We start from the raw sequence: 5986 nt of genomic DNA on the forward strand, positions 1-5986 counted from the left end.
GGCAAGCGAGGCACGGGGTTGCCGCGGCCCCAGGGGAGGGGCGCTGACGGAAGGGAGGAGGAAGAAGAACGAAGGGCAGGGTTGCCGCGGCCGGGGCAGGGCGCATGGCCGGGGGAGGGACCCAGGAGGAGGTGGGCGGAGAAGAAGGAAATGGGGCGGGGGAGCGGGAAAAGGAGGTGGGAGGAGAGAGGGCGGAGCTGGGGGTGGTCAAGATACGGGCTGTAAAGGCACCCGGAGGACTAGGAGTGAGGTCTGGGTGGGGGTTTCCTTTTCTGCTCAGAGTGGAAACGCGCCAGGGCCAGGTACGGAGACTCGAGGTTTAGCAGTCCCCCCTCCACCCAGAAAGTAATCCTCACGGGGTCGGAAGCCGTTGTCAGTCCTCTTGCTGTGTGCTTTGGGGATAGTGGAGCTAGGGAAGAACAGAAATTGCTCATCCCTCAATGTTCCCTTAATCCTCCTTTCAATCCTTCGGAGTACTTACTTTTTCCTTCTTTGGTAGACTGAAGAGGCCACTTGAAGTGCCAGGAATCCAACGCACAAAGGTCTTTTTCAAAAACCTGTGTAGGGCCGAGCGCGGTGGCTCGCGCCTGTAGTCTCAGCACTTTTGGAAGCTGAGGTGAGAGGATTGCTTGAGGCCAGGAGTTGTAGGCTGCAGTGAGCTATGGTCATGACACTGCACTCCAACCTGGGCGACAGAGTGAGACCCTGTCTCCGAAAAAACCCCACAAAAATCTGTGTACATGATTCCGTCTTTAAGATGCCCCCTCCTTGAGGAAGTTCAGGGAAGGAAACAGGCTTCCATGGCTCCCCTCCCCTCATGGCTGCTCTCACAATTACCGACATTCTACTCCTCTCAAGGTAGTTGATTTTGTTTTGTTTTGTTTTCTGTTTTTGAGACAGAGTCTCTGTCGCCCAGGTAGTGTCACAGTCTTGGCTCACTGCAGTCTGTGCCTCCCAGGTTCAAGCAATTCTCCTGCCTCAGCCTCCTGAGTAGCTGGGATAACAGGGGCATGCCACCACTCCCGGTTCATTTTTGTATTTTTAGTAGACACGGGGCTTCGCCGTATTGGCAAGGCTGGTCTCAAACTCCTGACCTCAGGTGATCCACCCGCCTCAGCCTCTCGAAGTGCTGGGATTACAGTTACAGGCATGAGCCACCTTGCCCGGCTTCAAGGTAGTTGATTTTTAAACTCAGTCCTTCAAAATGCCTCTCGCCTTCCCTCTCTCCTGTTCATTTATTCTTTCAACAAATGTGGAACAGACTTTTTGCTTAGTGCTGGAGACACAGCAATGAACAAGGCAGATGGGGCCCTGCTGTCTTGGAGTTTGCAGTCGGGTAGGAGAAAGAACCAAGTAAATAGGCCTTTGCCGTCTTGCCTTTACCCTTACTTAGCTAAATGACGGACTTCTAATTCACTGTTTTACTCTCAGCCTCGCCCGTCAACTGTCAAGTGATCTTTTTAAAAATACCATTCTAATCGTGTCCTGTTCTTGCTTAAATTATTTAGTGTGCACTCAGACCTAGATGACAATATGTAAGTTCCTTGAGACAATCAGCGTTCTCCAAAAGCTGCCCTTATCCTTTAGCTGCTATTTCTCCCCCATCGTAAATACCACAATTCAATTGGATGATTCCTTACCTTCCCAATATGCCATCTCCAGTATTTCTAAGCAGTTTGACTTAGTTGCCAACACTTTTTTAAACTGAAAAGTTTCTGTGTGAACAGAAATCTGCCTCTACACCTTGTCTGGTAACACCGTGTCCACATTTCTGTGTGGCAACAATTGGCTGAAGCCAAGGAGTGGCTGCCTACTCTAGACTGGGTATGGACTTTCCCAAGTGTCAGGAACCCTTCTCGACCTGAGTCTGTTTTCGTCACTTATGTTATCTGTCATGTAGGTGTGTGTGCCAGTGACCCCTGTACTGTACCACCTTTTAAGTTGAACAAGATTGAGAATGTGTTGTGTGATGTTAACAGCATGATTTGAGTCAAAACCATTGGATTTGAATCCTGGAGAGGTTTCCTAGTGCAAAAACTTCCCCATGAGGATGGTCTTTGGCAGACCCAAGGCCAGTAATCTAAAGACTACTCAGGCTAAGTAACCTTTAATGTCACATAACTGTGCCTTATGCTATCATCCAGAAAATAGCCTAACAGACCAGAGGGCTAATAATGATTGTACCACAAATGACATCAACAGTGCATTGAGGGAACAGAAGTGCCCTTTGTCAGGCATTCCTAGGTGCCTGTTTAAGGGTTGCATGGATTAGATTATTTCACCATCTCTGCATTCTAGGCCAACGGTCAGCAAACCACAGCTGTGAATTGACAGCAATACAGAGAAATGTTAAAATACAATGTGGTAGGTGCAACCATAGAAATAAAAATATGTGCAGGGTATTATGGCAGCTTGGGAGAAGAGCACCGAACCCATCTTGGGACTATGGTGGGAGAGCGGGAAAGATTTCCTGAAAGAAATGATACTTGAGCCTTATATACTGCAATGAATCTTTTTTCAAATTATAGACTTAATTTTTAAAAATGTGTTTGTAGAGACGGGGTCTCATTTATGTTGCCCAGGCTGGGCTCAAACTCCTGGCCTCAAGTGATCCTCCTGCCATGGCCTCCCAAAGTGCTGGGATTACATGTGTGAGCCACTGTGCCTGGCCAATAGACTTAATTTTTTAGGACAGTTTTTGGTTTACAGAAAAATTGACCAGATATTAGAGTTCAAACATTCCCTCTCCCTCCTCCACACAATTTACCCTATTATTAACATTTTGTATTAGAGTGGTACATTTGTTGCAATTGATGAGCCAGTATTAATACATCATTATTAACTAAAGTCCATAGTTTACATTGGGGTTTATTCTTTATGTTGTACATAGTTCTGTAGGTTTTGACACATGCGTAATGTCATGTATATAAATAAAAGTTTTACTGTCCTAAAAATCTTTTCTTCAACTCTTCATCCCTCACTCCCTCCCCTCACCTCAACCTTTGGCAACCACAGACCTTTTACACTATAGTTTTACCTTTTCTAGAAAGTCATATAGTTGCATCATACAATACGTTTTCCTTCCTTCCTTCCTTCCTTCCTTCCTTCCTTCCTTCCTTCCTTCCTTCCTTCTTCTTTTTTTTTTTTTTTTTTTTTGACAGAGTCTCACTCTTTCACCTAGGCTGGAGTGCAGTAGTGCAATCACGGCTCACTGCAGCCTCGACCTCCTGGGTTCAAGTGATTCTCCCACCTCAGCCTCCGTAGTAGCTGGGACTACAGGCATGTGCCACCATGCCCAGCTAATTTTTGTATTTTTTATAGAAATGGGGTTTTGCCATGTTACCCAGGCTGGTCTTGAACTCCCAGGCTCAAGCAATCCTCTTGCCCTGGCCTCCCAAAGTGCTGGGTAATAAAGTGTGAGTCACTGCACCCAGCCCATATGTAGCCTTTTCTGACTGGATTGTTTTATTGAGCAATGTGATTTAAGTTTCCTTCATGACTTTTTATGATTTGATAACTTATTTCTTTCGATTGCTTAAAAATATTCCCTTGTGGCCAGGCATGGTGGCTCACGCCTATAATCCTAGCACTTTGGGAGGCTGAGGCAGGTGGATCACGAGGTCAGGAGATCGAGACCATCCTGGCTAACACGGTGAAACCCCATCTCTACTAAAAATACAAAAAATTAGCCGGGCGTGGTGGCGGGTGCCTGTAGTCCCAACTACTCTGGAGGCTAAGGCAGGAGAATAGCGTGAACCTGGGAGGCGGAGCTTGCAGTGAGCCGAGATTGCGCCACTGCACTCCAGCCTGGGCAACAGAGTGAGACTCCATCTCAAAAACAAACAAAAAAACAAAACAAACAAAAATATCCCCTGGTATGAATCTGCCACAGTATGTTTATCCATTAACCTATTCTTTTTTTTTCCAGACAGTCTCACTCTGTTGCTCAGGCTGGAGTGCAGTGGCATGATCTCAGCTCACTGCAACCTCCGTCTCCCAGGTTCAAACGAGTAGCTGAGATTATAGGTGCATGCCACCATGCCTGGCTAATTTTTGTATTTTTAGTAGAGATGAGGTTTTGCCATGTTGGCCAGGCTGGTCTTGAACTCCTTACCTCAGGTGATCCATCCATCTCAGCCTCCCAAAGTGCTGGGATTACAGGCGTGAGCCACCACACCCGTCCCATTAGCCTATTCTTAAGGATTGACTTGTATCCTCCAGAAAGATATGTTGAAGCTTTCACCCTTGGTATCTGTGTATGTGACCTTATTTGGAAAAGGGCTTTTGCAGTATAATCAATTAAAATGAGGTCATTCAAGTGGGCTGTAATCCAATGTGGCTGGTGCCCTAAAGAAGGAGGAAAATGCCATCTGAAGACAGGACACACATGGGGAACAACACATGACAATGGAGGCGGAGACTGGAGTGATGAGCTACAAGCCAGGGAACACTAAGGATTGCTGGGCACCACAAGAAGCCAGGAAGAGGCATGAAAGGATTCTACTCAGAGTCTCAAAGGGAGCACGACTCTGCTGTCACACTGATTTTAGACTTCTAGCCTCCAGAACTGTGAGAGAAGACGTTTTTGTGGTTTGAAGCCACCCAGTTTGTGGCCCTTTGTTATGGCAGGCTTAGGGAACTGATAGACCTACTGAGAGCTATCTGGATCCAGCTGTTGACAATTATGAAGAAAACCGCAGTAAACATCTGTGTGCAGGTTTTTGCGTGGGCATAAGTTTTCAACCTAGGAGTGTGACTCTTAGATTATATGTTAAGACGACGTTTAGCTTTGTTAGAAACTAGTAAACTGGCCGGGTGCGGTGGTGCATGCCTATAGTCCCAGCTACTTAGGAGGCTGAGGCAGAAGGATCACTTGAGGCCAGGAGTTCTGGGCTGCAGTGCACTATGTTGCCTGGGCATCTGCACTAAGTTCAGCATCGATATGATGACCTCCCGGGAGCAGGGGACTACCAGATTGCCTAAGAAGGGGTAAACTGGCCAAGGTTGGAAACGGAGCAGGTCAAAACTCCCGTGCTGATCAGTAGTGGGATCGTGCCTGTGAATAGCCACTGTACTCCAGCCTGGGCAACACAGCAAGACCACATCTCTAAAAAAACAGTAAAAATAAAAATAGGCTGCTGGTCACGGTGGCTCACGCCTGTAATCCCAGCACTTTGAGAGGCCGAGGCAGGTGGATCACCAGGTCAAAAGATCGAGAACATTCTGGCCAACATGGTGAAACCCCATCTCTACTAAAAATACAAAAATCTGCTGGGCGTGGTGGCACATGCCTGTAGTCCCAGCTACTTGGGAGGCTGAGGCAAGAGAATCACTTGAACCCAGGAGGCAGAGATTGAAGTGAGCCGAGAATGCGCCACTAATCCCAGCACTTCGGGAGGCTGAGATCGGTGGATTACCTGAGGTTAGGAGTTCAAGACAAGCCTGGCCAACATGGTGAAACCCTGTCTCTACTAAAAAAAAAAAAAAAAAAAAAAAAATTAGCCAGGCGTGGTGGCAGGTGCCTGTAATCCCAGCTATTTGGCAGTCTGAGGCGATCATGCCACTGCACTCCAGCCTGGGCGACAGAATGAGACTCTATCAAATAAATAAATAAATAAATAAATAAATAAATAAATGAAAAATAAAGAAACTACCAAACTGTTTTCCAAAGGGGCTGTACTATTTTGTATTTCCACCAACAATAACAGCTCCTGCTGCTCCATATTCATGCCAGCATCTGATATAGTGAGGGTTTTTTGTTGTTGTTTGTGTTTTTGTTTTTCTGAATTTAACCAGTTGAATAGGGGTGTAATGGTATCTCATTGTTCTAGTTTGCAATTCCCTCATGACATACAATGTTGAGTATCTTTTCATGTGCTTATTTACCACCTGTATATTTTCCTTGGTTAGGTGTATGTTCAGATTTTTTCACTTATTTAAATTGGATTGTTTGCTTTTTTATCATTGAATTTTAAGAATTCTTTGT

The sequence above is a fragment of the Macaca thibetana genome, chromosome 10, assembly GCF_024542745.1.
Source record: "Macaca thibetana thibetana isolate TM-01 chromosome 10, ASM2454274v1, whole genome shotgun sequence".
Taxonomy (NCBI): domain Eukaryota; kingdom Metazoa; phylum Chordata; class Mammalia; order Primates; family Cercopithecidae; genus Macaca; species Macaca thibetana.